Source organism: Sinohyriopsis cumingii, chromosome 5 (genome assembly GCF_028554795.1).
Source record: "Sinohyriopsis cumingii isolate HCF-2022 chromosome 5, ASM2855479v2, whole genome shotgun sequence".
Classification (NCBI taxonomy): Eukaryota; Metazoa; Mollusca; class Bivalvia; order Unionida; family Unionidae; genus Sinohyriopsis; species Sinohyriopsis cumingii.
This window is the reverse complement of record NC_142965.1, coordinates 56,638,496-56,659,995: the sequence shown is the minus strand read 5'-3', so window position 1 is coordinate 56,659,995 and position 21,500 is coordinate 56,638,496. Positions and strand designations below refer to the sequence as shown.

At 37.5% G+C, this 21,500-nt stretch overlaps 1 protein-coding gene and 1 long non-coding RNA gene across 2 annotated transcripts in view; both read right to left on the bottom strand.

The window, feature by feature from the left end:
• The window catches only part of LOC149799223 (uncharacterized), a 132,826-nt gene that overhangs the window by 45,404 nt on the left and 65,922 nt on the right, over nucleotides 1–21,500 (bottom strand). The window lies entirely within an intron of this gene.
• On the bottom strand, nucleotides 3,823–8,523 carry LOC149799224 (uncharacterized). The gene is made up of 3 exons (XR_016421112.1): nucleotides 8,416–8,523; nucleotides 6,220–6,321; nucleotides 3,823–3,952 (listed from the first exon to the last, which is right to left on the bottom strand). It is a non-coding gene; the product is annotated as an uncharacterized LOC149799224 (long non-coding RNA).

The following is a 21,500-nucleotide window of genomic DNA, read 5'->3' as shown; positions in this document are numbered from 1 at the left end:
CAACTAAACACCATGAATCTTCCTGTACTGAGGGTTAACCTGTATGATTTTCACTTAAAACCAACTAGACACCATGAATATGGCTATACTGAGGGTTAGACACCACAAATCTGGTTATACTGAGACTTAATCTGTATGATTTTCACTTAAAACCAACTAGACACCATGAATCTGGCTATAATGAGAGTTAATCTGTATGATTTTCACTTAAAACCAACTAAAGACCATGAATCTTACTGTACTGAGGATTAATCTGTATGATTTTTGCTTAAAACCAACTAGACACCATGAATATGGCTATACTGAGGGTTAGACACCACAAATCTGGTTATACTGAGACTTAATCTGCATGACTTTCACTTAAAACCAACTAGACACCATGAATCTGGTTATATGGAGGGTTAGACACCATGAATCTGGTTATATGGAGGGTTAATCTGCATGATTTTCACTTATAACCAACTAGACACCACGAATCTGGTTATACTGAGGGTTAATCTGTATGATTTTCACTTATAACCAACTAAACACCATGAATCTGGTTATATGAGGGTTAATCTGCATGATTTTCACTTAACACCATGAATATGACTATACTGAGGGCTAGACACCATTAATCTGGTTATATGGAGGGTTAATCTGTATGATTTGCACTTAAAACCAACTAGACACCATGAATCTGGTTATACGGAGACTTAATCTGTATGATTTTCACTTAAAACCATCTAGACACCATGACTCTGGTTATATTGAGACTTAATCTGTATGATTGTCACTTAAAACCAACTGGACACCAAGATTCTGGTTATACTGAGGGTTAAATGGCATGATTTTCACTTATAACTAACTAGACACCATGAATATGGCTATAGTGAGGGTTAGACACCATGAATCTGGTTAAACTGAAGGTTAAATGGCATGGTTTTCACTTAAAACCAACTAGACACCATAAGAACTCAGGACTAGTGATAACAGGGTTTTGAAGATTGCTGCTATGGTGGCCATGGTGTATGTCAGATCAGAACCCTTTTATATTAGGACCAACAAAACATTATAAGAAGTCTTCTGGTAAAAAGCCCCATGCTGATGTCTTTCTATTATGGAAGAGTAACAATTACAAGCTTTTATAGAATCATGTATTGGATATCACATTCACACCATTTCCACTAATGAACATCAAGACAAAATACAAAATCTTCTGGTAAAAGCATAATATAGATACAACTATCCATTTAAGAGCAGATCTTTGATATGGCCCAGGGCAGCCACACTGGAGTTCAGATTAGTACCATGTTCATTTACAACCAACAAAATAAGAAATCTTTCCATGGAAACCCCAAGCAGATATGATCCTTTATTCTGGAGAAGAGGCAACAATAAGATTTTCAATATGGCTGCTTCAGTGGCCTTACCAGATATCTGAGCAGCACTGAGTTTGCTCAGCACCAGCTAGACATCATAAGATTTGCTTAGGACCAACTAGACATCATAAGAAGCGTTTAGGACCAACTAGATATCATAATAATTGCTTAGGACAAACTAGATATCATAATAATTGCTTAGGACCAACTAGACATCATAAGAATTGCTTAGGACAACTAGACATCATAAGAATTGCTTAGGACCAACTAGACGTCATATGAAGTGCTTAGGACCAACTAACATCATAAGAAGTGCTTAGGACCAACTAGACATCATAAGAATTGCTTAGGACCAACTAGACATCATAAGAATTGCTTAGGACCAACTAGACATCATAAGAAGTGCTTAGGACCAACTAGACATCATAAGAAGTGCTTAGTACCAACTAGATATCATAAGAAGTGCTTAGGAAATACTACACATCATAAGAATTGATTAGGACCAACTAGACATCATAAGAAGCACTTCAGACCAACTAGACATTATAAGAAGTGCTTAGGATCAACTAGACATCATAAGAATGCTTAGGAACAACTAGACATCATAAGAAGTGCTTAGGACCAACTAGATATCATAAGAAGTGCTTAGGAAATACTACACATCATAAGAATTAATTAGGACCAACTAGACATCATAAGAAGCACTTCAGACCAACTAGACATTATAAGAAGTGCTTAGGATCAACTAGACATCATAAGAATGCTTAGGAACAACTAGACATCAAAAGAATGCTTAGGACCAACTAGACATCATAAGAAGTACATAGGACCAACTAGCTATCATAAGAAGTGCTTAGGACCAAGTAGACATCATAAGAATGCTTAGGACCAACAAGACATCATATGAAGTGCTTAGGACCAACTAGACATCATAAAAATTGCTTAGGACCAACTAGACATCATAAGAAGTGCTTAGTACCAACTGGACATCATAAGAATTACTTACGACCAACTAGATAGACATCATATGAAGCACTTAGGAGCAACCAGACATCATAAGAATTGCTTAGGACCAACTAGACATCATAAGAATGCTTAGGACCAACTAGACACCATAAGAAGTACTTAGAACCAACTAGACATCATAAGAAGTGCTTAGGACCAAGTAGACATCATAAGAATGCTTAGGACCAACTAGACATCATACGAAGTGCTTAGGACCAACTAAACATGATACAAATTGCTTAGGACCAACTAGACATCATAAGAAGTGCTTAGTACCAACTGGACATCATAAAAATTGCTTAGGACCAACTAGATAGACATCATATGAAGTTCTTAGGAGCAACCAGACATCATAATAATGCTTAGGACCAACTAGACATCATAAGAACTACTTAGGACCAACTAGATATCATAAGAATTGCTTAGGACCAACTAGATAGACATCATATAAAGTACTTAGGAGCAACTAGACATCAAAAGAAGTGCTTAGGACCAACTAGACTTCATAAGAAGTGCTTAGGACCAACTAGACATCATAATAATGCTTAGGACCAACTAAATAGACATCATAAGAAGTGCTTAGGACCAACTAGACATCATAAGAATTGCTTAGGACCAACTAGATAGACATAATATGAAGTACTTAGGACCAACTAGACATCATAATAATGCTCAGGACCAACTAGACATCATAAGAAGTACTTAGGACCAACTAGACATCATAATAATGCTCAGGACCAACTAGACATCATAAGAAGTGTTTGAGTAAAAGCCCATGCTGATTCAACCATTTATTGAGAAGGTATAGCAATAACAAGGTTTTCAAGATGGTAAAAGTGGCAAATGATGTTTGATATGTAAGTGGCATCATTTTCATTTAGGACAAACGAGTTTCATCTTGTGAAAAACCCATGGTTATATGACTATTTGTTCAGAAGGAATAGCTATATCAAGATTTTCAAGATGTGTGTTGCAGTGGCATCAGATTGACCCCATTTTTATTTAGACATCATAAGTCTTTTAGTGTAAATCCCATGTTGATATGACCATATATTCGGGACAAGCAATAACAAAATTTAAAGACAAAGGCCGTATTAGATGTCCGAGTGGCACCGTTTTATTTATGAATATTTAGACCATGGGATGCATGTGTGTATAAAGTTCATGGCAATCCTCCAAGAAGTCAAGGAAAAGTAGTGATAACAAACTTGTGCTAAAGGATGGAGAGAATGGACAAAAGCTAATCCCATAAGTTCATCTGATGTTTGAATAGTAAAGCTAAACATCTCTTCAATTAACAAATAATAGAATTATAGAAAAAAATATTGGAATCATTGCATTGCAATGTTTTAACAAACTGACAGAATCCTCCATTAAGTGAAATTCTTAGCACTTGAAATTCTACAATTATACATCCAATACGTCTGTATGAGCATGACAAGAGAGAACATGTGTGTACCTATTTTGAGCACTGAGATACCATCATCTGTAACGGCTGTTTCCATCACGGTCAACGACAGACAGGGCTCCAATTGGTGAGACGAAATAGGTGGAAATCCCCCAAATCAACAAATCAAGCTTGTCCTCTGGAGAAAAATTAAGCTGTTAAAAAATTGATTGTGTAATTGAATTATTACAGTATCTGAGTAGTAAAGGTCATGAGATGAAGGTCATGAGTGGAATAGTAAAGGTCATGAGTGAAAAAATATTCAGTTCAAATAATTCTTGAGAGAAAAAATCTGGAGATACCCTATCAGGGTAAATTTGTGTATTTACAATTAATATTGCATGCAGATGTCCCTCAGATGAGAATGATATCACAGTTTGCCTTAATGGGTTATGATATTTTATGCAACTAAGGTTTGGAAAACACTAAAATATTGCACAAAAAGAAACTAATGCAGAATATTTGGGATTTTGTATTTATCTTGGTATTATTTATATTGCTAATTATTACTCAATGCAAATAAATAATGCATGACTTGATTTTCAATGACAACTAGTCTCATGATTGACCACCATCATAATACTCAGTTTCTCATTAAGAGAATGGTCATGAATGTTACAAAGCAACCAATAAAGCAAAATTATACACATTCAAAATCATGCTGAGATCCTCAGAATGAAATAAATCATCAAATTATTATTCACCTGTCCTTGGATGCAACATTTTTGTTATAAGTTATGAAATACTGGCAGGAACTGGAAAAATAGCTGACATTTTCTACATTTAGCAGTGTTTATTGTACAACAACTAAATGCTATCCATTTATGATGGCACGATGTCAAATAAAGCGCATGGTTTGGTAGATTCAAAGACAAAAGGGACTATGCCTACTTTCTCATCACAGTTATATTTGTCTAAACAACAATTCCTATACGGAATGTTTGTTTATTAAAGATGGAAAATAATATACATAATATCTAGAAAATAATATACATAATATCTAGCTTTGTGTCCATTATTACATCTGCAGCCTGAATATCTGACATTTTCTTATGTCATTTATAAGTCTGAGCAAAATTCAAAGCTGAGATATGCAAATACTCCAAGGCATTTTATATTGTTGGACACAAATAGGCAGCGACTGAAATCTTGTTGAGCTTAAACAGTCACCAAAAATACACCAAAGTCCTTTTGCTGACCATCAAAGTAATTAAGTTGCACGTGTGTATCATCAGCTGTTGAAGTACATGGGCTGAGACCAAAATGATGACACAAGCTTGCAGATTACCCAAAAAGACTTTACTATGGTGTACCCGATTTTTTACTTTTTTCTCGAGCATGCAGACTTAGTTAAGCAGTCTGTGGCAGACATATACTTGAATGCATGTGTACATTAGGACGTATTGCCATGATTCTCTCTGAAGAGACTACATTGTTACTGTGATAGAGTGTCTGAATGAGAGTCATTGATGTGCCAAGGGAAAATTCGCAGTTGTAATTGAACCTGTAATATTTAAAATAAAATCTCACATCTGTGTAACCTTCTAACGTTTTGCCCAGGTCAGCTCAAAAAGATCTCAGTCTCAGTGAGAAAATATACCAGAGTTCATGTCAAACTTTCACTGGTCAAGTTATCTAGGACCACCCCATTGAGGTGCAAGAGTTTGAAGTAGCCAAACATCATCACCGCAGTATAACTTTTATGTCACTATGATGAAACACGACATTGGAATATTTCCATTCCTTGTGGTCATTCTAGCATTGTTGGCAGCTGCTGCCTCCACATTTGCAAAAGCAACTGCATTAGGGGCTGTCACAACCACACCCAGAATGGTTCTGATTGATGGATGCATAATGTCTTATAGACGAATAAGAAAATAAAAAGGTCTTTGACTACTCAGGAGATTCCCAAAATTCCCTTGGGGAAATTTCTTGGACTATCCAGGATGACTTTCAAAATACCAAATGGCAAACCTTTTTGACTACCCAGCATGACTCCAAAATTTTCCTCAGACATTTATTAGTAAGAAGCCAACATTCAAGATTTCTGAGATGTAAAGGCCATCTAAAAATATATACTTAAATCATTTTAGAAAAATTAAGTCCAAGAAAAAATTTAAAGTAAGAAATTCTTCAAAGAATAACATAAGGGTGAAAAAATCATTTTTGTAAAATAGCCTGAAAACCTTTTTAAAAATGCACCATCTCTTTACATTTGATTCAATTTTTAACAAAATTGCTTTATAATTATTTTTACAAATGCAATTTTGTTTCAATTTTGATACTTTCTCATCATTATTTTAAGATTTTTTATTGCATTGAATATGTGTCTGAAAGCAATAAAATATATTAGAGATGCAAGCAATTGCAATAATAAAAAGATATGACTGGTGACTGATTTTATACCTTGTGCTAATTTTCGTACTTTTCTACACCTTGGCCCAATTGTCACATCCAAACCTTACATTATCTGGCCTTTATTTCAGTGCATGAACCATGGATGAACTTCTAGAAAAGAAAAAACTTTTTGACATGTTTAGAAAAATCACAAATGTTTTAGAGTTTTAAAACATTTTTCAATGAACAGGTGATGAATTAATGTTGTTGTTGTTGTTGTTGTTGGGTTTAACGCCATTTTTCTGCACACGATAGGCTATACATGGCGGCCAGTATTAATGATGGAGGAAGAACCCAGGAAAACCCCCGGAAAGAACCACCAACCCACAAGAAGCTACTGGCAAGCTTTCTCACATAACCACATTGGCTGAATTTGAGACTTGAACCGACGCAGAAAGCAGTGAGATGGCAGTGATCCGTAACAGAGAGCACTTAAGACCACTTGGGGCCCCGATGAATTAATCAAATAGTTTAACATTTTGTAAAGTGATCTTAATAGTTTTTCACAATATTGTAATGCAGTCATTAAAATTCACTAATAAAGGCTATTGGTAAAGCACAATTCAGTACAGTTATGTTATTGTTATTGTGGGGTTTAACGCCATTTTTCAGCACACGATAGGCTATACATGGCGGCCAGTATTAATGGTGGAGGAAGAACCCGGGAAAACCCCGGAAAGAACCACCGACCCTCGAGAAGCTACTGGCAAGTTTTCTCACATACCCACATTGGCTGAATCTTAGACTCGAACCGCCGCAGACAGAGGTGAGATGGCAGTGATCCGTAACGAAGAGCGCTTTAGACCACTCGGCCACTCGGGGCCCCCAATTCAGTACAGATGGGTGGGGATGGTACATGTATGTAGACATGTCTTAAATTTTGGTAATAGTTGTGTTCTTTTTCCTTCAATAAAGTATCATGAAACATTTTGTTGACATAGTTTTAGGCAGTCTAAATCAATATGGAGCTTGGTGTGAGTGTGATTTGGAATTTTAATGTAGCTTTAACAATTTTTCAGTCATATCACTACAATATCTCCCTTGTGGCAGTTTATAGTGTCTAGTACTAGGGCATCATGCTGTAGACATATCACACCTTGGCACATCACACTAACAGCAGGCTGACCACTAACCTCTTAATGCTGAGCACCATTTTTCTAAGTCTTTGCTACGACATTACAATCACCCACAATCATTCAATCTTGCTCAAGGGCAGTGTCAATCCAATCACAGGGGTTCGTTACAAAGAAAATTTTGAGTATCTGTCTTTGAATCAAGGGATGGGGGTTCTAACCTGTAACAATATAGCATAGTGCTATATTGTTACAGGTTAGAACCCCCATCCCTTGCTTCCAGGACAGATACTCCCCTGCGAGCCAATGGGGTGAAAATCATGTGATCAATATTGATAAATGCAATCTGTCTAAAGACCTCAAGACACCCCAAGACTGTCACAAAACATCTTCAGCTATCCTATGATACATTTGTACAATTATATGAAACGATAAACAAAATATCCATATGCAACTGAATGCTCTTAGAGTACAGATGCAGGAACGATAACTCCTTCGTCTCTGTGCGAGACTACGTAATCAGCTTAAAAACATTTCTTGGAGTTCAAATATTCTATTTTTGGGTATTTCAGATTAATACAATTATTTATACTCATTGTGTGAACAGATTTCAACTGCAACACTGAATTTGAGTATCCTTGTGGTTGTTTTTTTTGTTCGAGGGTGGGGTATTTTTATTTGGTTCTTTTTTTTTTTTTTGTTAGTCTTTGCGTGATTAGTCGTCCCTAGTTCTACGACGTCAGACGTATCACACGAGTCGTCCCCTGATAAATGTTGATAAGCATTACATTAACTTCCGATTATAAGCGGAACGTCCAGTAGCTTCTACACGAACTGCCACTGTTCCTGTATCACAAGTAGCCCGCGATAATACAGCGTTTGACTATGGGCTAGTCCTACATGTAAGACCTGACGCTGATAGTTATGTTTTTGTATATCACCTAAACAAAATCAACATGTGCTATGTCTTGCATGTAGGACTGGACTATGGGCGTATATGCCCGAAATACTTCCAAGTTCCGATAATATGGACGTAAATAGTATTTAGTCAGGCCGACAGTTGCGATACGTGACAGTACATATTTTCCGTGACCGCATCGATTTGTTTATCTAATCAATGTGTGCATATCACCTTGTGTTCAGTTTCTTGTGTCGTTGTGTTCAACTTAGGTTATTTTATTCATTTGTTCAATCGCTTGAACCACACGTTTACTTCCTTTTTCATGCGGTTTATTTCGGTAACCTTCTGAAATGCGTGACTAAAGTTAACACGTGTTCCGACCTCGGTAACAAGATCTTGGCCCATAACGGAGTCGGTCCATAACGAAGTCGGCCCATTACAGATTCGGCCCATATAAATTTAATTAAGAAATTTCCCCAGAACATACTCGGCCCATTACGGAGTCGGCCCATAACAAAGACGGCTTTACCACTGATCTTGTAAGGCTTTGTAAAACAATGTCGTTTTCGGACCAAATTTTGTTTTCTTTGTGATTTTGTATGGCTTCGCAAAATAATGTCAGTTTCGGATCCAGTTATGTATTGTTTGTGATCTTGTATGGCTTCGAAACACTGGTTGCCAGTAAATAATAAATATAGACAAATCATATTCTTTTGTAAATGATCAACACAGAGTTTGTAATACAGGTATGAGACAATCACTTTTGGTACCCATATTTCGTTCAAATGACGGTTACAATATATTTTATTCAGTGAATTTTTTAAATAATCGTAACTAAAAATGTACAGAAAACTATGTTAAAGCTTACTTCAAATTCAGCATTTGGTCAAATGGAATTGAAACATTTTGACTTTGTTATCAATTGAATGATGACTAGTATCAATTGGTCAAGGAAAGCAGCGGGGGGGGGGGGGGGGGGGCCAATCCTACAAAATTTAGAAGGTTCCAAATGGCGAAATAAACCCTCCAAAAAAAAGGGTTTCAACCGGAAATAAACCGTCGACTACGTTTCAAGAGGAACCTTTGGAGGGAGAAACCTCCCCAGGAGGTCCTCCCGAGTTAGTCTAAATATGGTTTCTGGTTGAAAAACCTATCAATGGCGCTTCGATTAAAAAAAATGAACCAAATTCGTTGTCGTCTCCCTCCCCTGCTGCTCAATTAAAAATTTCCGTAACAAATAATGGCCAACATCGGTGAAGCACATTCCGCTAGACTAGCTCGAGAGCGACTAGAAGCAATCAAAAAATTTCTTCTTGTGAGAGATTCTGTAAGACAAAAATTACAAGCGCGGCAACAAGCACAAGTTGAATACGCTACAGGCATGGAACAATTGTTTAAACCCGTTACAACAGCTACTGAAAAAGCTGCTGCGGTCACTGAAAGAGTTTTATTGGGGGATATTAAGGATGAGAAGGAGAGAAAAAAGGGTATTCTTCCAATATTAAAACAGACCGCTGAGCAAGCTGAAAAAATTGCGAGGAGAACTAAAAAAACAAAAAAGATTTTACAAGATCTTCCAACCGATATAGCTGAAGCTCAACCTCCACCCGTCGACGAAGAAATACTTGAAGGTATTGAACAAATTCGTACTGAAATTGCCGACGTGAAAAAAGAACTTGCGCCTAAACCAATAAAGGAAAATATTGGAATAATTGCAAAATTTAGGGAGGATTTCCTTGAAGATATTAAAGATATTAAAAAAATAGAAGAATTACCTGGAAAAATATTACCTGGTATATTTAATAAACCTAGTATCTTGAAACCCGGTTTTGAAACAACAACTGATGATAATCTTATTAAATGGATATATTGTATACGTGAAAACAAACCAAGAGCCAGCGGTGCTTAATGATCACAACGTAAGGAAACTTCGTAAAGAGGTTGTTAAAGAAATAGAACAACAGTCTTCTTCACCACGGCAAAAATCCCTGCAGCGATTATATACCCGACAACATGATATATCGGGGAGTCCAATAGAAATGGAACAAATGTTAACAGGAAAAGATGATGATGATCCTCCTGGCACTGGTGGCAGTGGTCTAGGACGTGGTTTTATTGACTGTCCTAACAATATCATCAATGATGCGCAACAGCTGGAAGTTCTCATAGGAGATAAACGAACTGGAAATAACTCACCAGAAATAATTAATGAAGCAGCTGATATCTGTCGACGATTATTTCAAGGTGGTATCATGGATATCGATATCTACTGAGAACTTATTAATGAGCTCGTTGATGACTATCATAGTGACTAGTTGTTAGATAAATGAATAATTAAATAAAATGATCACACACGAATCTCATCGTAGGCCAGTTAGGGTCAGGGTGGTAAATTCACGATTGCCAGTATACAAAATAACTTACGGAGATGGATTTGGTGATGTTGTTCAAGGCTTATTTGCGGGAATGGCTCCTAAAGCAATACCGATCGCAAAACAATTATCAATGAAAGCTATTGACGTTATTCGGGATAAAGCTACTGGTGCTGTTGGTAACGTTGCCAATAAAGCGATCATGGCAATCAAAGACAGACTAGCACGATTAATACGCAGACCAAAACAACCGGTGAAATGACCAAGCACCGAAGTGATGCCTGCCGATGTTAGCAAAGTAATAAATCAAGCTGCAAATCAAAAACTAGCAGAGTTGATAAATCAAGGGGCTGAACAAATAAATACAAGTCTGGTGTCGGGAAGTGGTCTTCATTTTAGAAGATAACAAATTATAATAAAATGTTTAAACGTCAATCTGACCCAGCGTTCGACATGGATGCACCAGTACTCAAGGACGAATCAGTGCGTGATTTTCAGTATTATTCTTATGGCATAGAACATCCAAATCAGCGAGGACGAATTGAATTGCAGGTTCAAGACACAAGTAGATATTTCTTGCCCGCTGAAGTGTTTATCGAAATAGAGTGTGAAATTTCAAGAACAAATAATACAAAACATGACGCGGGATTTAAAGTTGGTTTTGTCAATAACGGAATTATGGCCTTATTTGAAAGCGCTGCGTATCTCATTGACGGAAAAAAGATTGAGTCAATTGAGAACAACGTTGATGTGGCTACAACAATAATAGGTTTAGCAAGATATTCTGATGATTATACAAGATCAGCTGGTCCATCAATGATGTTTGCCAAGGACAATTCTAATCATCCTGACAATAATCAGTACAATATTAGACGACCACAAAACTTTGCCGGCAACGCCAACGCTGATGTGGAAAATATGAATATTAATGCTAATGATAATTTTAATCTAGGATTTCATAAGCGTGGACAAATGTTAAGTGGAACTGAGAGAAAATGTTCTTGTGCCATTCCGCTGTCGCATATATTTGGATTTTGTAGAGATATCAAAAAGGTAATTTATGGAGCAAAACACACGGTTGTGCTTTTTTGAAAAAATGATGACAACGATGCCTTATGGCGAGAAACTGGTGGTGCTGGTGATGTTGGTAAAGTATTAATAACAATTTGATTTCGCTCCAAAAGCTATCAAGGATATGGTTAAAACCGGTGGTATATTTCCACTTCTCGCAGTAATACCAGCGTTAATAGCTGATGCTGCCCCCGCTGTCGCTAAAGCAGCCGCGTTAGGAGCTGTTGGAACAGCTGCCGGAATGGCATTAAAGAAGGCAACTGGAAAAGGATACAAAAAGAGGACGGGGTCTAAGACTTCCAGGAACTCCGCCTTCATGGTACCCAAAACGGTTCTGATAAAACACAAAGTGTTTTCACCGATGTCAAATTTTGATTTGCTCGATGCTGCTAAACAATTAGATATAAAAAAATTTAGAGGTGTTTTTATGCGAGATCAATTACCACAACAACCGAATAATCCAGAAACTGGAATTATTAATCTCGATAACAGCGAACGCCCTGGAACTCACTGGGTTACTTACGCGATCGATCCACGTGGAATTATCTATTTCGATTCGTATGGGTTAGCACCGCCAGTTGAATTCTTCAAATACGCACGTGGAGTACTTTGTACTCCAATCTGGTATTCAACGCTACCAACACAAACACTAACCGATCCACCGATATGTGGTCGTGAAGTTTTAAATGTGCTTGACGCGATATCAAAATCAACCAAACCGCCTCATAAAGTCGTGCACGAATATACGGCGGGTCGATTTAAACAATCCTTAAGAGAATAATGGTAGATATTGACGGAAGATCTCTCATCGAAGCAAAGATAAAAAAAACGCTGTGATGTAGATTTATCAAAATATGCAACCAAAGATGAAATCTATAATCTTTTATCGTTATCCGGGATAGACCCAGATGAAGTTGTTATTTTTCAGGACCGATATGGCAAGCTAAAAACCAGTAATATCAAATTGAATGACATAATTATCAGGGTTCTTGGAGCTGTCCCGGATAACATTCCTGTGTTTAATGACAGCGGAAAAATCAGGGATTCAAGTGTATCGCTCACAACCATCAGAGACGAGATAAAAAAAAAGTTGTAGCGAATCGCTTAAAAAATACCGGTGACACAATGACAGGTGAACTCAGCATGAGAGGAAACAAAATAGTTGTTTTAAGAGATCCAACATCCGACGAAGATGCTGCAACGAAAAAGTATGTTGACGTTAACTATGGCACCGTAGATAGTAAATTATCCACACTGCGGGCTGAACACGACGTTCACGTAAGCGCGTTTTCAAGACTTCGTAGAAACTTTCAAAAAATTAATGAAATCACAGAAGGATTCTTCAGCACCCCGCTCACCGTTGACATAAATCTTTCTGATATCAAAACCAGCATTGACACGGTCAAATAAACACAGCAGGATATCGTAAGTGGGATTCCTGAGATTGTTAACAAAACCAATTTGATTAAAATCCCACCTGGAGTTACCCCCGGGCATTTTAAAAACATAGTATACACGGTATCATCTGATTTCGCAACATGGTCTAAACAAAATAATACTATCAAATACACCGCAACAGATACTGGTGTGTATAGGTTTTCTGTGTTCAGTGCTGCAAAATTTGAGATTTTCACAACAAGATATCCCTGGCGACAACATTCCATCGACAGGTTTTCCGGGGTTGTTACTATCATATTAAACAAGGGAACCGAAGAGGATTTTATGTTGGTAGCAGACGATGAGACATTAAACTCAGCACTTTACTGGTGATGTTTGGAATTCGTAACTGAAATACCTGAATTGGTTACTGCGTAAGATAATAAATGACATCCTTAACAGCATCAACAACAACATTGGATGCGCAACAATATAGATACGATCAAGTGCGCGAATGGCAATCAGAGTTAAAAACCCTCATCGACAAATACAACCTAAAGGTAAAAAAATATAAACGACGAGCAGTCATCCTGGATGCGTTAGTACACTCGGTATCCGCGTTAGTTGCATCCACCGGAGTAGTATTATCAGCGCTAACACCAGTAACAATCGTAGTAACAATCGTCTCTTCATCAACTGCCATCGCAGGTTTTTTTAATATAATCGCGAAAAAAATATCCTCGTGCACGAGCACAAAATTGCACGATTACGTCATACAACTAAACACAGCCACAGCCGCATACTCAAAATTATCGTCGTTGATATCATCAAGCATCGATGATACAACTATATCAGATTCCGAATTCGCGTTAATGGTTAAGATATACGAAGACTGCACCCGCTATTTAAAAACAACCAAGATAGATAATGACAGAATTACTTCATCGAGCTCTGCTCGACATAGTCGAAAATACAAGCCCCAAGAGAATTTCAATGATAACGGTAAGTTCGACTAACCCTGAATTTAGTATTAATTTTCCAACTGTGATTCCCGTGAAAGAAATCGCACTAGCACAATTACGAGTATATCACAGTTGGCCCAATATCAGATCAAAATCGTTCGGATTACCAGCGAATAATTCGTTCGTGTTTGCACATAAAAATAAACCCGGTGGCACTCCCGTCTGGAACGTCATTGGGATACCAACCGGGTCTTATCAAATCGAAGAAATCAATGAGGAATTACAACGGCGAATAAAAAATATCACAGGAAAAGAATTCAAGATAGCAATAACTGTTCATGAACCAACCATGTCTTCTGCAATTGAAATAAGCAACCCAGACTACGCTGTGGTGTGGATATATATCAGAGTTCGATCAGAACAGTGTTAGGATGGCCTGAAATCCCACCAGCGGCACCACCGATACCACCAGAACCGAAAAAGTCTGATTATGTCACGGACAATAAGTCATACCACGGATTTCAACCATTATACGAAGGTTTTTTACATTCTTTACAACTGGGAACGTTAGGTAGTATATTTGAACTTCGCGGTTCTGGTTTCCAATGGTTCTTTGCTTATGAACACGATCGACAGGGAAGAAAACAATATACCAATATTAACCTGAATGTGATCGATCGATACTTTATGGTTGCTGATCAGGATCATCAAACACAACGGCGGCGACTACGGCAAAGTTTTCAGGAGTATCTTTTCGATATAACAAGTTCACGCAGCGAAATCATTAAACAAATTGAGATATTAAATCAGATTATATTCGATGTTGAATATTTTAACCAGCGATTAATTCAGACGATAATCGATCATGTTGACAGCGATAAAAATAATTCCAAACGACAATTTTTAACTATATATGGAACAACAGAAGCAGATCTGCCGAATTTTAAATTTCCCGGGTATAACGCAGATGAACAAAAAAAAATCAGTAAGTGATGTCATTGATGAATATTTTCCTGACATACTCGCTGCGTGGAGAAAAACACTACCACCGGCAACTATTCTCAGGCACAACAATGACCCCGAAGGGACAGGCCGACATGTATCCCCGGGCATCGTAAATATAACCAACGTGGTCGCCAATCTTGTGTGTGATGTCATTGATGGCAGCTACAGCACGGACACAACAGTATCAAATCAAGCTCAGCAAGGATTTGTTCTTTATTCATTCACCCCGAAAGACCCACCTGGATATCTGATTGCGCAAGAGCCGATAAATCAGGTTTATTTGCAGTGTTATAATCCACTGTTATCAAGAATAAATTTCAAACTAACAGACCAATCTGGCCACCTTCTGGATTTAAGAAATAAAACTCTACATATTAATCTACTTGTGAAATCCTAAGGATTTTGTCTGAAGACTTTTATCCTAAAGATTTCCGTCGTAAAGATTTTCACTCTTCAAGATCTCACTAAAAAAAAAATCCTGACAGTCAGGGTGTTTTACTATCGCTCAGAATTATAAGAAATTTATTGTTTACTGAAAAACTGTCAAATTTCTCAATTCCGAAGGGTATTATGCCTGACAGAATCATGAAAATCGTCCGATTTGCTAATTCTGCAGGGTAATATGCCTGTCAAAATCATGAAAATCGTCCGATTTGCTAATTCCGCAGGGCAATTACCCTGTCAGAATCATGAAAAATCAGTATTTTCCGCGAAAAATAAAATTTCTTATAATAAAAAAAACTTTGATTATGTTGATTATCTGACAGGGATATTTTACTGAAAAATCGTCCGATTTGCTAATTCTGAAGGGTTAATATGCTTTCAAAATCATGAAAATCGACCGATTTGTTAATTCTGAAGGGTAATGTGCCTGACAGAATCATAAAAATCGTCCGATTTGTTAATTCTGAAGGGTAATATGCCTGACAGAATCATAAAAATCGTCCGATTTGCTAATTCTGCACAAATTCAGTAAAAAAAAATATACCTGTGAAGAATTTTATTCCTGACAGACGCTGATTTCTAATTAAATCAAACGAGTATTATATATGTACCAGCACGTGAAAGTTTTTATACACGACAAGCAAGGACTTGAAAACTACATCAAAGAGGTGTTTACGCAGTCCCCCGTCAGCACAGTTGATTTAGTTATTGATATGTTCGGTAATGAAGACTTTTTATTAACGCAGGAACAGTTAGATGAACTGCGGCAAAAACGTATCTGTGTGATCACATGTGACAGAGATCCGATTTTAAATTATGCGCATTCCTGCATTACATTTAGTCAACTTAAGAAAATATTATTTAGCCCTGCAGATCCAGATCCAGATGCAGATGATACAAGTGAAAATAACTTATCAGATTGATTGATGCAGGTCAGATTGATATGAATAAAAAAAAATGTGGGTAAAAAATATTTTTTTTCTGTCAGTGCGAGACCGACATTCTACTTTCGATTTCATTTCCACGTACCTGACTTCATTTCCCAGTAATTTCATCCTTGATTCTATCAAGGGGGTTTAACTCACGATCTGATATAATTTTTCTCAACTGTCTTGCACGCGTATTAATTACCTTCCTGGCTTCGTATTCTTCGGATAAAGCTGATCTAATTTTTTCGATTGCAAGGGAGAGGGAGACAAATTCATCTAGTTGCTGTTCTTGTGTTGTAGCTAGTGATTTATACAACTCTGCCTGCATTCTCTTTATAAATTTATACTGAGCGGGTAAAATATACCGACCTTCCAATTTAGCCTCATATAGTGCTTCAAAATCAGACATGATTTTTTCAGGATTTAATTCATCAGATATATTAATTTTGTTTTCTTCTAATTTTTTAATAGCAACAATTACTTGATTGATATTTTCGTAGTTCATATCTATATAATTATATATTTAAAAGAAAAAATAAACAGTTGTCTTGATGAGCGGTTATCAATCATGGGTCTTGCACTGGCCTGTGTGTCTCCACGAAGGTCCATTGAGACTTTTTGTCCCAAGATTTTATCTTCGGAGACTTTTGTCTTACAGATCGTTTCTTGTCGATTCTCGTCATCCTTCGTGACCGTTTCTTTTTGGCCGCATTCTTTCTGAATGTTTTGTTTTTGTGGGACCCATGTGACGTAGAGCTTTCTGCATCCAAGGCAACTGTTTATTTTTGGGGGGCATATTCACAAACATACCTCCAGCGAATTCTCTAAGCCAAAGCGAGACGAAATGTTAGAGTATTCAGAAGGCTGTCTGTGTTTTCATGTACATACCCCCCTTAATTAAATACCAGGGGTGATAAAACGTCACCCCCACGATTTAACGTGGAGGAGGATATGTACATGACGGGCCTTTGCTGGGGTCCACTTATAAATAGCCATAATTATCGGCACCGTCGACGTATGTCCGTTACGAGATTCGATCTGAAGGCAGCGATAAGTCAGGGACGAGAGTCGGCTGAGCTAACCACTACACCTGAGAATATAAGATTTAAAAAACATCATATAGGTAACTATTGACAGAGCTGCAGCTGAATTCTGTTCTGAACTAGATTTTAAGTTCTGAACTAGATTTTAAGTTCTGAATTAGATTTTGTGAAAATGACATTTACCTGTACTGACAATTGTTGATTTTATCAAACACGGAAGTCTTAATCCGAAAATAGACTGCTGCTAGTGTGTATACAATAAGACGGTTACAATTGGCTGTGAAAAACTGTATACAGTTCTGCCCGCCGCTGGATAATGCACCTTTACAGGTAATGATATTTGTTGTGCAATCTCCTTGATGAAACATTTACCTGGACTGACAATCAAACGCAAGGTGAAAATAGACTGCTGCTAGTATGTGTACAATTGGCTGTGTAAAAAAAATGAATATAGTTCTGCTCGCTGATTTACAGGTAATGACCTTGACTCGTCAAGGGGAAACTGCATCTTTGACTTTTACACAGCCGCTACAGAGTTATCTCAGTTATCTGCATCTGCATAACGAAATAAAATCCAGTTATTAAATTTATATGAAAACGTTGATTTGAGTACATTTTCTGCAACACGTTGGACTGACATCGGGTGAATATCAAAATACCTGCCAGCCGCGTACATTGACTTAAATATTTTTTTCTCACCGGTGCTTATGTTGAAAGATCTGACAACTTTCCTTGTAACGCTCTTAAATTTACCAGTACCCCCTCGTGCAGAATTTTCGCTCTGTGTGATGGCTTGTAGGTTAGATAAATGATTGTTAAGTTTTTGTCCGTCAACGTGATCGATCACAAGACCGTCTTCGATCTCTCCGTGATAAACCTCAAACACAAAACGATGACAGAGATAATGATTCTTACCCCCAGCTCTGAACCTTAGATAACCATTATTATTAACAGTACCAACTGTTTTTTCGACCTGCAATGCCTAATTGTGCCGTCACGATTCGCTTCGTAATTCTTGATGATGGGTTGTCGGACAAATTCCTGGTTCACTTTATATAACAATGTCATTTGTCTAATTTATATTTGTCTGAGAACTTAGTTATATAATCGCGCTCACATTTCAACGCATCATTTTTTTTTTAATAATATCTTTTAAGTTCGCGGTATCTTTTTCCCCCACACCCCGCGCATAACTGTGTTTTACCCCTGACCCCAATACCACATTGCAGACACAATATTGGTCCGGAACCCCCCCCCCCCCTCCGGATGCTTTGGGAATGTTCCCCGCAGAATTCATTTCTGCAGGATTTGTTACAAACAGTTACAGATCCTACTTTGAGCCACTTGCATTAATTCATTGTGTATATATATATTTCTTATTTAAATGTTTGCCTTAAATATAATATGGAGGAGTTTGAGAGATTATCTGCAATCAAGCCCCGGAAAGCTTCTAGATTTGATCTTGATAGACTAACCCCTGATTTGCGAAGACGAAGATTGACTGATCTGTTTGATATTATCAGAGATGCCAAAGACGAATTTCGTAATTATGGGGCATCTCATGTGTGGTCCACATTCAAAATTATACGCAACTTTTGACGAAGTCAATGTCGACGAAGTCAAGGACGCTACAATGAACGACACACGAGCGAAAACAATCATCGATTACCTCAATCAAAAATATTTTTTCAGAGTAAAGTTTATTGTGCACTCGGATGATGATACTTGGATTATCCGTGACAAACGTGACCCTCTCCTTGCTGGTGGAAAAACCGCTCTGTTAAGTAAAGATTCCAAACCAGGAATGCTGACTGGGATTGACAAACCATATTACGCTCGAGCGTATCCTGTAACAGCGGTCATTTATGGAATTTATCCGATTAAAAAAACCAACATTAATGATCTCACCCCGATGAGATTTTCAAAGCTGAATTGTGTAGCCGAGCGATTAACAGAATATTTTACAAATACGAAGCGTGGAAACGGTTTAACTGATTTGCGACGTGAAAAAATAAACAGATGGGCTGAATCGGTTAAGGATACAGGAGCGTCAATAAACGATGTTGCCGAGTTAGAAAAGGCATTAAGATTCCCCATAACCGTAGCAACGATAACAGGGGAATTATTATACAAATCAAAATATAATCGGAACGGAGCTCCAATAAATATCATTGATCACAACGCTCATGCTTGGACCAGTGCAGTCACAATATTTCCACGAAATCGTGTTGCGAGCTATTACTCATCGAGTGGAATATTTGATGCTATCAGCCGAATAAGCAAAAACGACCCTGTGTCAGTGTGGTTGTTTAAAAGTTCCGAAGAAGGCGAGTATGATCAATTTGTAAGACCTAACGGCGAATTATATCGTAAAGAATCTCTCCACGAAGAAATGAGAAAACTCGCACAGAAATATTCAGAAAATACTGAGCAATTATTAACTAATTGTTTTACAGTCCCGTCAATTGCTGTCCATGCCACGAGAGAAAAAAATTCATGGAGACCAACGCACGCTCAGTTCCTTGAAGATGTCCAGGATAGTTGTATCGAATACGGACACGGCGGTTTGTGGAACACCAAGTATAATATCGGTGAGATGATTTCCGTTGACATGACCGCGTGTTATCCTGGAAGTTTTCTTGGGATGGGCGAGTGCGCCGGATATTTTAAAAGATTTGGTCATCCTTGTCATGAGATGGTAAGAGTATCGATTAATGGTCCATTACCCGATTTTTCCCTGACAGGATTTGCTCGTGTAACGTCGTTTGATATCACTATGAATCTTCATCCGATTTGTTATATTTAGTTTGGCAGACATTTCTCGGAGAAACGTTGGGCGCCAATAGTGTTATTACAATATATGCTTGATAGTAAAATACTGATATCGTTGGTTGTCAGTGAAGCGATCATATCGTACCGAAAACAGACTTCGGTTTGGTTACCAACACCGGAGCGTATCAATCTCCAAGAATGCAAACAGGAATACCCGGACCTATCCGTGGATGTCATTGTTAATATTCTTAAGATTAAACTTAGCAACAGTGAAAAAGCAGCAAAAGATCTCGGTAGAAGAATAATCGGTAAATTTACTCAAGGTGGCTCATATGATCATAAGCGACATCACTCACGATTAATTATGGATGATGCTGAATTAGATTTTATAATTAATGATGCCACTGCGAGAGATATATTTTGTAATCGGGAAGATGCTTACTTGTCTGACGGAACAAAGTTGGGCACAATTGTTAGTTACATCAATGGAGAATCACCTCAGTACACCCATTTAAGATCTTCGATGTTCGCTTATGTTTCTATAAATTTACTATCGATGATAAATAGATTTCATGACACTGCAGTTAGAGTTGCTACGGATTCATTTTATATCGATAAAAAATATTCAGAATTACTGGCTCGTTTCACAAGCAATGATGAATCATGGGGTTTATGGAGAATAAAAAAAGAAATGTTACACTGCTATTGTGAATCCGCTGATATTGCGGTTAAAGATAGCTACTGTAAATCAGAATTATCAGAAATGTCAAATGCACCATCTGTGTATGATCCAGTGTCCAGACACAAAACTGTTTATTTGAACGGGGCGGGAGGCTCTGGTAAGACAACTCGAGTAATCGAATTATTTCGTGGAAAATCGGATATGATTGTGCTAACACCAACACACAGACTTGCCAGGGAGATGAAACAACGAGAAGTCAATTCTAGTACTTATCACAGCTTTTTTCAAATACAGCGGTGGTGTGTGGACTCCAGATCGAATGGGAACGAAATATATTCCAAAAACTATTATTTGGGATGAAATATGTACGGTACCGTTAGAAATATTAAAAACATTTCTCGATTGGTTATTAACAAAAAATACAGCTGCGATAATGTGCGGCGATCACGGTCAGCCGCGTCCGTTTGTTGGACCATCTCCACATTTGTGGTTAAAAGATTTTGTTGATTATTATGAAGTAGTGACTGATGATTATAGATCTCTCAATGCAGAATTAAAGGAATTTAAGAAATTAATCAGACTGCAACCGAATAAAATTCAGTGTGAAATAATGCGCGAGGTGATTTCAGAAACTTCCTTGAACGACTTTTGGAAAACGT